Raw genomic sequence first — 12091 nt, 5'->3', positions numbered from 1 at the left:
TAAGCTCAATGAGCTCAATGGGAATTACAAAAAACTTCAAGGAAGTTTTGAGGAACTTAGTGGAAACTATGTCAGCATAAAAAATGACATACAAACAATCAACAGGGCCAAGAGGAAATGAAGAATACATCTCTGAACTGAAGAACAAGTAGAAGAAATCAAAAGCAGGGTAGGTGAAGTAGAGGACTGAGTCAGCCAAGCTGGAGGGCATGGTAAAAAAAAAAAACACTCACAAATAGAGCATGAAAAGGAAAAATACTTAAAAATGAGAGCAGTTAAGGGAAATGCAGCAAAACGTGGAACAGAATAATATTGAATATAATAGGAATACCAGAAGAGAATAAGAGAGCAAGGGATAGAACACATGTTTGAAAAAAGGAATGATGGAAAACTTTCCTAACTTGTTGAAAGACAAAGCCACACAAGACTAGAAGCGAGAGGTCCCTATCAAGAAGAACCCAAAGAGGCCCACTCCAAGACACATTACAATTAAAATGACAACAAATTTAAAGAAAATGAAGAATCATAAAGGCAGCAAGGGAAAACAGGAAGTACATACAAGGGGGACCCAATAATGCTAGCAGCAGACTTCTCAAAGAAGCATTAGAAGCCAGAAGGGAATGGCAAGAAATATTACAAGTAATGAAAAAAAAAGGCCTGCAGCTGAGATCACTCCATTCAGGTAAGGCTCTCAATTAAAACAGCAGGTGAAATAAGGAATTTCCAGAAGACTGAAAGAATGCACCTGCAACAAGCTTGCACTACAAGACATGCTAAAGGGACTACTCTAAAGAGGAAGGAAAAGAATGAGAGACAGATGAACCAGGTCCAAAGGGGGGGAAATGAATAAATACCTAACAATAATAACTTTAAATATAAATGGTTAAATGCTGCAGTCAAAAGACATATGATAGCAGATTGTGGTGAGAAAACATGACCTGCACATATGCTGCCTGCAAAGAGACCACCACAGAACAAAAATCCTACACAGACTAAAAGTGAAGGCTTAGAAAAAAATTATTCCAAGCAAACAGACAGGAAAATAGAAAGCTGGAGTAGCAATACTTATATCAGAACAAAATACACTTCAAAACAAAAGCCATAAAAAAGACACATTGAAAAGACACTTCATATATGCAGGGAAGAATCCATCAAGAAGACATCAACATCATAAACATAAATAAACCCAACATAGAGCATCCAAATATATAGGGAAATCTTGAATACTTCAACAAAGATATAGGCAGCAATACAATTATACTATGGATTTTACACCTCACTGTCAACAATGGATAGATCTCCAATAAAAATATCAACAAGGATATTGTGGCATTGAACAATGCCCTAGATCAAACAGACTTAACTGATATATATAGAACCTTTCATGCCAAAGAAACAAAATGCAAATTATTTTAAAAATGAACATGGAACATTTTCAAAGATAGACCACATGATAGGACATAAAACAAGCCTCAAACAAATTCAAGAAAATTGAAATCATACCAGCATTTTTCTGACCACAAGGGACTGCAACTAGAAACTAATCCCAAAGAAATAACTCAAAAACACTCAAACTCGTGGAGATTGAATGGCCTTCCTAAACAATGAATGGGTTATAAATGAGATCAAGGAAGAAAACTAAAAGTTTCTGGACAAATGAAGATGAACCCATAACAGCCCAAAACTTATAGGACACCATGAAGGCAGTCCTGAAGGGAAGTTCAGAGAGATACAGGAACTACTTGAAAAAGATAAAAAACATTTAAAAAAAAAGCAACCTAACACTACATCCACAAGAACTTAAGGAAAAAGAGCAAAGATAGCCCAGAGCAAATAATAAGAAGAAATAACCAGATCAGAACAGATTTAAAATACATAGAGGCTAAAGGAAACATTCAAGGATCAATAAATCTAGGAGCTAGTTTATCTGAAAATATAAACAAAATCACAAGCCTTTAAGCAGACTCATCAAGAAAAAAAGAGAGGAGAAAAATAAACGCAATCAGAAATGAAAGAAGAAGAGATTACAGCTGATACCACAGAAATACCAAAGGATTGTAATTACTATGAAACTATATGCCAAGAAGTTTGAAAACCTAAGTGAATTGGAAAAGTTTCTATAAATATAATCTTCCAAACTGAATGAAGAAGCAGCAGAAAGCCTGAAGAGACCAATACAGCTGACAAATTCAAAGAAGTAATTAAAAAAAAACTCCCCATGTACAAAAGCTCTGTACCAGATGGGTTTCACAGGAGAATTTACAAAAACATTTAAGGCAGAGCTAACCCCTATGCATTCACAGACTATTCCAAAAAAATCCAAGAATATGGAGTACTCCCAAACACTTTTTATGAAATCAGCATCATGCTGATCCCAAAAACATAAGACACAACAAATGAGGAAAATTTCAGGCCAATATCACTGATGACACAGATGCCAAATTCTTCAACAAAATATTAGCAAATCACATTCAGCAATACATTTAAAAGGTCATACAGTATGATCAAATGGAATTCATCCCAGGGATGCAAGTATGGCACAATATTCACAAATCATAACAAATGTATCATATTAAAAAAGATGTCACCACAGAAGTGAGAAGACAAGGGGAATGAATTTCTGCGTCATAAAGTCAACTTTGTTTACTAATATTTTAAAAAATACAGAGATACACAAAGAATGCTATAATAAATAGACATATGTACACCATCTAGAATTAGCAATAGTAACATTTTCATCTATTTCAATTAGTTTCAGTATTAAAGTCCTGTAGATAAATTTCTTTTATTCATTTCAACTTTCCTATCACTTGTTCTTCCTCTATGTATCTGTCTGAGACAACAAGCATTATGATTTTGGCTTGTATCCTTACAATTCCTTTTGTGTACTTATACTTACATAAATATTACCCATATCCAATACACACCATTGCTTAACAGGTACATTTTTTTAACAAAATATGCATAAACACCATCATGATATGGTGTCATTCTATATCCTCCTATCTTCACTCAATTTTTAAAAACCTTATTAATATTTTAAATAGATATTACATTGTATAAAATTAAAAATGGCATATAGTAAGATGTACATTCCCTTCCTACTTCTTAAATCCCATTGCTCAGTTTGTCCCTGAATCAAAGTTTTGAAGATACTCTCCATAAAAAATATATTCACATATGACTTCAGTGTTATGCAGAATGTATGTTAAAGTTTAAAATCTGCCCCTTAACCCTTAATAGTTCTTTCTCCCCATAACTGATTTGCTTTTTTCCATATTGTTTATTTTCAAGCAATTATATATTTCAAACAATAGCAACACCATTGAATATTTTGTTTATTTGATTTGTTTTGACCTTTCTAGGGCTCTGGAACATTTTATAAATAATTAACTTTACGGATATGAGAGGTCAAGAGAGAGCTCACATATGACCTACTTTAACCTTTTGTTTTTCCATTTGAACAAAGATCACTTTTTACTTAAAAAATCACAGGATCATATCAATAGATACAGAAAAAGCATTTGAGAAGGTACAACACCCATTTACGACAAAAACACTCAGTAAAATGGGAGTAGAGGGAGCATCCCTCAACCTAGTAAAGGATGTATAGGAGAAAACTACTGTCAGTATCAGCTCAATGGGCAAAAACTAAATGCTTTTCTGCTAAGATCAGGAACAAAACAAGGGTGTCCACTTTCACCAGTTCTATTTAACATAATATTAGAAGTCCTAGCCACAACAATTAGACAAGGAAAAGAAATAAAAGGCATACAAATTTTAAAGGAAGAAGCAAAACTGTCCCTCTTTGCAGATGACATGATAGTGTACATAGAACACCTATAGACTCCAACAAAATACTACTAAAACTCAAAGTTGGCAAAACAACAAGGTTGAGAGTAAATATTCAGAAATCAAAGGCATTTTTGTACAGCAACAACAAAAGAGCAAAATCATAAATCAAGAAAAAAAATCCCATTTGCTATAGCAACAAGAACAAGTACCTAGGAATAAACCTAACCTTTTTACACAGGTAAAAGACCTCTGTTCAAAAAACTAAACAACACTGAAGAAAGTAATTAAGGAAGACAGAAGCAAATGGGAACATATATCATGTTCCTGAATTGGAAGAATCAACATCATCAAAATGTCCATATTATACAAATTAACTTATGAATTCAACACAATCCCTATTAAAATACCAATGACATATTTTCCAGACAAAACATTTAAGGAAGAGCTAACCCCTATCTTTCACAGACTATTCCAAACAATTCAAGAAATTCAAAAATTTATATGGAACCATAAATAACCCTGAATAGCCATGACAATTTTGAGAAAGAACAAAATTGGAGGGATCACAATATCTGTCATCAAGCTATATTACACAGCCATTGTAATCAAAACAATCTGGTACTTGCATAAGAAGACCATATAGATCAATGAAACAGAATAGAGAGCCAGAAATAAACCTGTGTCTCTATGTTTGATTAATATTTGACAAAAAGGGGGCAGAAGAATAAAATGGAGTAAACATAACCTCTTCTACAAATGGTGTTGGGAAATTTGGACAGCTAAATGCAGAAACATGATACTAAACCAGCAACTTATGCCATATACAAAAAAACCCCTCAAGATGAATAAAATCTTAAATATAATTTATGACATGATACAAGTCCTAGAGGAGAAGATGGGCAGAAAAATCTCAGATATCCCATGCAGCAATATTTTCACTGATATTTCCCCTAGAGCCAGGGACATAAAGGAAAGAATAAACAAATGGGATCTCATCAAAGAAAAAGCTTCTGCACAGCTAAAGAAAAAAAAACCTGTAAAATGAAAAGGGAAAAAACTTTATGGGAAAATTATTTGCCAATGATACCTTGGACAAGGGTTTGATCTCCAAAAAATATGAAGAACTCACAGGACTACACTCCAGGAAGACAAACAATCCAATTAAAAAATGAGCAAAGGACCTGAATGGACACTTCTCCAAGGAGGACATACAGAGGGCCCAGAAACATATGAAAGGATGCTCAGCAACACTAGCCACCAAAGAGATACAAATTTAACCATAATGAGATACCACTTCACACTGGTCAGAATTTCCACCATAAACAAATCAACAAACAATAGTGGTAGGATGCGGAGAAAAGGGAACCCTAATGCACTGTTGCTGGTGGGAATGCAGTGTGGTAAAGCCACTGTGGAAAACAGTATGGAATTTCCTCAGAAAACTAAAAATGGAACTGCCTTTTACCCAGTAATACCACTTCTGAGATTATACCCCAAGAATACTGAAACTCTAATTTAAAAGAACCTATGCACCCCAGTGTTCATAGCACACAATTTACAATAGCCAAGTGCTAGAAACATCTAAGTACCCATCAGTAAATAAGTGGATCCAGAAAACTGTGGTACCTTTACACATTCCACAAGCAAGGAAAATATAATCAGAGACATTGAAATAAAGAATCAACTGAGAGTAGCCTGAGGGGAGGGAGGAGGGAGATAACTGGGGAAATAAGGGGAAGGGTTGTCACGGAACAAGTATATAGGACTCACATGTAGGAAGCTGTTTCACATGGTGTGGGAATGTAACTCAGCCTCCATGTGGGAAACCAGTGGAGAGTGATTTGGCACACTGGACAATGCCCACGGAGAGGTTTTCCTGTCGGGAATCAGGCCTGCATTGTACTTAGGCAGCTATGAGGCTTGCTTTTACTAAAAATCCCTCACCCTGAATTGAGGCAGCAAGTACTTACTTTAACTTCCTAAAATCTTTGCTAAACCTCCCAAGTATGGAGTGTAACTGGTTCAACCACTTTTCCCCTTGGTCTGCAACATCCTTTTCTTTGAAGTAATTAGTAACATTCTTTCCTTTGTTATCAGTAAAAGGTAATCACCTGCAGCAATCCTGTGCATAGTAAATGAGGATCATCCTCAATGTAATGTACCCAGAAAAGCAATAAAAGCTTGTCCAGGTAGGGGCCAGGGCCCTCTCTCTCACTTAGAGAGTGGCAGCGCAGTCCCTTTTCACCACAGAATTTCTGTAGTCCGTGTGTATTTGTTCATAGCATCCACAACCACACAGATCCTGCCAGCCAGGATCTGCATCACCCATAGACAAAGCCCAAGGGGTAGTAGGATTAAGGGTGTTTGGAGGGAGGAGTGGCTTGGGGGTAAATGAAGACAACTGTAGTTGCACAACAATAAAAAATACCTTTTAATGAATAATATTCTGTTCTAAGGATACATCACATTTTATTCACCAGCTGATGGACCTTTGGACCATTCCAATTTTGTGATATCATGAATAATGCTGTTATGAAAATGTGTGTAAAAAAAGTTAGAACAAAGAGAAATGCCTACTAAAGGATGGGGGGGGGTTAATTAAGACAGCTGTTCCAAGATGATGTCCCTAGAAATATTATGCATAAATATTAAAATCATATAAAATATAATCAAGTCAGTTTGATACATTCTGTATAAACTAGTTATTCAGGGTTCTATATTTAATTTCTTACTGATGACTTTTCTTAGAGTTCTGGGGTATGCCAATGGCCTATGGGAATAGACAAGTTGGGGCACTGTGGCACACGGCATTCTCCTGATAAAATGACCATCATTCTTTTTTTTCTCAGACTATTAACTAACACCTCTTGAAAATTGTGTTTTCAATGTCAAATTTCAGATTTTCCAATAGTTTTCAAAAAATAGAGGGCTGGTTTTACCCTCTCAATTCTGTGTAAGTATGAGGGTTTCCTTCCAGCGACTCTCTTCTCTGAGTCACTTGCCATTATTTTTTCTCATCTTTATTGAGAGTTAGTCAACATATAGTATTGTGTAATTTTAAGGTGTACAATGTATTAATTTAATTCATTTCTATATTGCAAAAATGATTACCCCAGTAGGATTAGTTAACACTTCTATCACTTCACATAATTTAATTACTATTTTTTAATCCTCGCCTGAGGATATGTTTTTTTTATTTTAGAGCAAGAAGAAGGAAGAGAGAAAGTGAAAGAGAGATGAAAGATGACAGAAAAAACATTGATCAGTTACCTCCTGTGCAACCCCAACCAGAGATTAAATCTGCACCATTCTGGTATATAGAATGACAGTCCCCAAACTGAGCCACCTGGCCATGACCTATTTCTTTTTTCTGTGGTAAGAATATTTAAGTTGCTGCTTTCTTAACTTTCAACTGTAGAGTGCAGTATTGTTGAGCATAATCATCATGCTGGACACTAGATCCCCAGTACTTATTCCTTTTATAACTAGAAGGTTATACCCTTTGACCAACATTAATATCGAAAGTTAATTTTTCTAAACATTTGGATTAATTAACTTAAATGTGTAGATTTTTAGCATTTAGTGAGGGCTGGAATTACACATTTTAGTAAAAATCCTGATGTTTGCATAAGTTGAATGCCTTCTTTGTTTTGTACACACTTGTAGATAAATAAAATGGGTGCAACTTATGGAAATATACATAGTGATAGTTTGCAGTGTTCATGATTATCAATTGCTAGAGTTATATATAAATTAATCTTTAATATTTTTGCATAATTAGATTTTTTGTTGCTATTTCAATGTTATTACTATTCTGTATATCTTTAAATATTTAAACCTATTTTTATATCTCTGGCATCTATGAATTCCTATTTTCATAAAGGATGTAAAGTGGTTACTAAGTAGTGTCTTTTAAGTGCCCTTTGAAGGTGGGGCTGTGTAAGGCACAGGAGAATAATGGGAATAAAATGGGAACAACTGTAATTGAGCAACAATAAAAAAAAAAAAGAAAAAAGAGAAAACCGGTCAAGATCCATTAATTCATACTTGGCAAATATATGACTATACATTAGCAACTCTGGAGACTTATAACTGAAATTCAAGGAGTATTTTCCCAACTATTTTATCTAAAACAGCCACACCTATCATTTTTGTTACCATATGTTTTACCCTTTTTTAAAATTTTTTATTTAGAACTCTGTCAGTGCCTGAAATTTGGTTACTAGTTTTTAAAATTAGTTTATTTACTAATTTATTTATCTGTCATCTCTATAGTGAAAGTAAACTATAAAAATAGGTATGCTTTATTTTATATTCTCTACCAATAAATCGCCATTGCCTAGAACAGTGACTGGCACAAGTAAAAATAAAGGCAAGAGAAATACAAGGAGTAAAACTACAAGAAAAAGGAAAGAAGAGAAGTTGGAAGAAAACAAAGATCAAAAGGACAAGGAAAAAAGAACAAGAGGAAAAAAACTTGAGTGTTCTATGCTTTGCACATTTGATAATATTCAACATGGGATTTATTTCAGCATCTTTCATTATATAGGCCAATAACCTGAAAAGTGTCTGAAAGCATCTTAAATATCCTGTTCATTTCATGTCTCCCTTCTACTCAATACATATGTGCTATCCCTTCAAAGCTTTTCAGTGCTATGATCTTTGCCTTTGCCCTCCAATCTTTGTGCTACTATCTTTTTTTGACCCTCTTTGCACAAGATTATTGTAGACATTTCTAGAAAGCATATTTTATTTTTCAAATTTATTTCAAAATAATTCTTTTAAAGCACACATTACCACTAAAAAATTAAAATCATCAGTTATTCATAGAACATGGTTGAATCCTCTTATTCTCACATTCAAAGAGACTCTTTCACAAAACTGATCATCACCTTTCATAGCTGATTTCATGTCAATAGTGGTAGAGCATGTGGTCTCTGCACTTGGAGCGTAGAACCATGCAGTTTTATTATAACCAAACAAAAACAGAGGTTTGGCTTCCTGTCATCACAAAAAGCCAAACTTGTGAAGCAGGTGTTGCTGCAAAAAGGAAGGAGGTTTATGCAGGTGTTGCACAACCTGGGAGAATGGTGGATTTCCATCTCAAAGATCATCTGATCCTCCTGTTCAATCTGCAGTTTTATAAGGATAGGGAGGGGAGGGCTTTTTTCTTGATTCAGTTTTCTTTTCAGCTTTTGGCATGCTCAGGGCCATACCCATTCATCTTCACAGCTTTTGGCATTCTCAGGCCCATCTATTCATATGTAGTGTTCAGCTCATTCAGTGGAAGTGTTGATGAAAGAGACCTGGTTCTTTTTGCGGATGCATGTAAAGAATTACATATCAGATAATCTAGTAATATGTAATCAGTTTATTAGTGGCCCCTTTCCATGGAAGAGAATAGAACTGGGTAGAGTAGGGGGTGAAAGAGAAAGTTTCAGGGCAAAGCAGGGTGAGAAAAACAAGAGTGGCTGAAGATCAGGGTCACAAGCTCCTGGGCAGCTTAAGGCCAGGTGGCCAGAGGCCCTGTAGCCTGACAGCCAAGAGCACCCTGAGCCCCTGAGAGAGAGAGAGAGAGAGAGAGGGAGAGTCAGAGTCTCTTTGGTTCTCAGGACTTATATAGTTGGTGGGATAGGAGGGAAAAAAGTTGAGTATTGATTAATGGGTAAATGTGGTGCCAGCTTTCCTGGGGAAATGTGACTACCCAAATTTAGGGATGAATGGGGTCTGTCAGTCAGAATTTTTATCTCGCTCCAGACTCCATTTGGTCATCCTGTTGTAAGACAAATACATGTCAGGAGGCAGTTAATTAAAATTGGGGCACTTTCCAAAGTTATTTATGGGCTCTTTCTGTAAGCACCAGGGACTCCCTGTTAAACAGATAATGACCAGAGGTAGGCAATTAACCAAAGTTGTTTTGTGAGCCCTTTGTTTGGGCACTGGAGACCCTCTCCCACATGCAGGCCTTGGGATGAAAGCACAGTTTCAAGGCTTTCTTTCCCAGATAGTGGAATGTTACATAGAATTTCAAGGACTTTCCTTCTTTCTTGCCAATAGTGTTTCTTGTGATGTTGGAACACCTGGCAATATTATCAGACTAGGCTTAGGACTGCTGGGTTAGCATGTGAGACTTGTCTCCTTCTTCCTCCCTGCCTCGGTTTACTATTTATTCTACCTAACTGGTAAAAGGTGTTTCCTGGCAACCAGGGTGCTAAATGCTGTCCAGTGATAGTATTGCAGCCTCAGAGTTCTTCCTATGCTGTCTCCTGCTTCAGAAGAACCCCCCCTGCCATCATCTTGGCCAATAGGAGAAGATTCCTGACTGGCTGTTTTAGTAACAATTCCCTCCTTCAAAATTCTGGGCCCTTATAATCTTACAAGAATGGATGAAGGTCTTATTTTTCTGTAGTTTCTTCCTGTTGACAAAAGGAATAGTCCTACCTATCTCCCAGTCTAGAGATTCTTACTATATAACAAAGGAGGGGGCAGTCAAGAATCGGAAGAAGGCTTTACATAAGGAGGATTACTGTCTTAAGAAGGCAGCATATGCAGTGTCTCGAGGATGGCACTGATGTACAAGCAAAGCTGAAAGATTGCTCCATGTTTCAGAGACAGTGTTGCAGATGGACTTTCAAAGTGAGATATATTATCAAGACAAAAGAAAATCAAGTGTTTAATGAGGACTCAGAAACTAGAGGCACTAAAGGATCCCTATTGTCTAACCTGGAACAAGACTTTGGGATGCAACCCCCCATAGCAGAATAAATTTGCTAAGAAAGCCACTGTGTAGAAATGCAGAAAAGAAACAAATTTTAAAAAGTAACATTGTTACTTAGCTTTGGGAGCTGCTGTCCCTTTCCAAAAAAGAATTTTAAATATCCTTTAGGAGTTCATGTCCACGCTTTCCCTTTCACTATCAACAGCAACAGCAAGATTCAAGTTCGTTTTAGATGTTGCCCACTTATCTGTGTATGGTGGATCTAAGGCTTAATTTTCATGAGTTTTAGGGAAGACTGTGTTGTTGGAAGGATATTCATTGCTTAGCTAGTTGCCATTCAGGACTTGAGTCTTCCAAGTCTGGTATCCCAGCTGGAATGAGTGTAAGGGCTAGTCAGGTGGGTAGGGGTACCTGCAATGAGCAAACTGTTAGTGTTAGCCCTAGGTGTAGTACATGTTGTTTAATTTTTTATTAATGTTCTAAATATAAAAAGGACATTCCTAAAATGGAAACTGGAAGGGTATCCCATAAACTATTTCAAAAAGGCTTAATTTAAGCCTACTTCTGGGTGTTATACTAATTCAGAGCAAAGCAACAGAGAGTGCCCATTTCAAATGTGCTTACTAGCATATTTTTAACAGGGTATTTTTATTTTATAATGTACTGTTGTAGGCAGTGCATTATGGCAATCTGGCTTAGCAGATTCACTGCTTCTAGCAATTGTAAAATATATTTTCTATGTTTGATGTACTTATTCCCCAAGGTTAAGAACCCTCTTTCTTTCAGTATTGCTCCATGGGCATAGACTACCATGAAGTCATATTTAGAATCAATGTAGATGTTAATATTCTTTCCCTGGGATAATTCTAAGTCTCTGGTGAGCGCTATCAGTTCAGCCTTTTGTGCCAAGGAGGTTCCTACAGCAAGGGCTTGATCTTGATTGTGGTGTTCAATGTGTACCCAGCTCATCATTGACTATTCTTCATGAAGCTGCTTCCATCTGTATATAATTCCTAGTTAGGTTCTGTCAGAACCTGGTCCAATAGATGTGGTCTGCTGGAATAAACCTGGTCAATACTTTCCAAGCAATCCTGCTGGAGGTCTGAGCCTCCATTAGAGTCTGGGAGTAGAGTGGCCAGGTTTAAGGTAGTGGTAGTCTGTAACATTTGGGTTGGCTAATAAAAGGGTCTTATATTTTCCCATGTAACCTGCCATTAGTCAATAGCCTCCTTTCTGTTCCAATAGGGTGAAAACCTGGTGTGGTAAAAATGCCATAGTAGGCTTCCTCAGAGTGAATTTCTCTGCTTCCTGTAACATGTTGCAAGAAGCAGCTACTGCCTGGAGGCATGTCAGCCATCTCTTTATGATGTGGTCCAACTTCTTTGAGAAGTAGTCTATGGTTTGAGGGGAGTTTCCCAGTTTTGGTTAGCACCCCCAGTTCAATTCTTTGCTTTTCATGAGTGTAAAACTTTTTTTTTATTTTTAAGTATATTTCATTGATTATGCTGTTACAGTTGTACCATCCCCTCCGCCTTTATTCCCTCTGCTCTGCACCCCCTCCACCTTCATACTTGCACT

Source organism: Phyllostomus discolor, chromosome 4, assembly GCF_004126475.2.
Source record: "Phyllostomus discolor isolate MPI-MPIP mPhyDis1 chromosome 4, mPhyDis1.pri.v3, whole genome shotgun sequence".
Taxonomy (NCBI): domain Eukaryota; kingdom Metazoa; phylum Chordata; class Mammalia; order Chiroptera; family Phyllostomidae; genus Phyllostomus; species Phyllostomus discolor.
Note: the sequence above shows the minus strand (reverse complement) of the source record.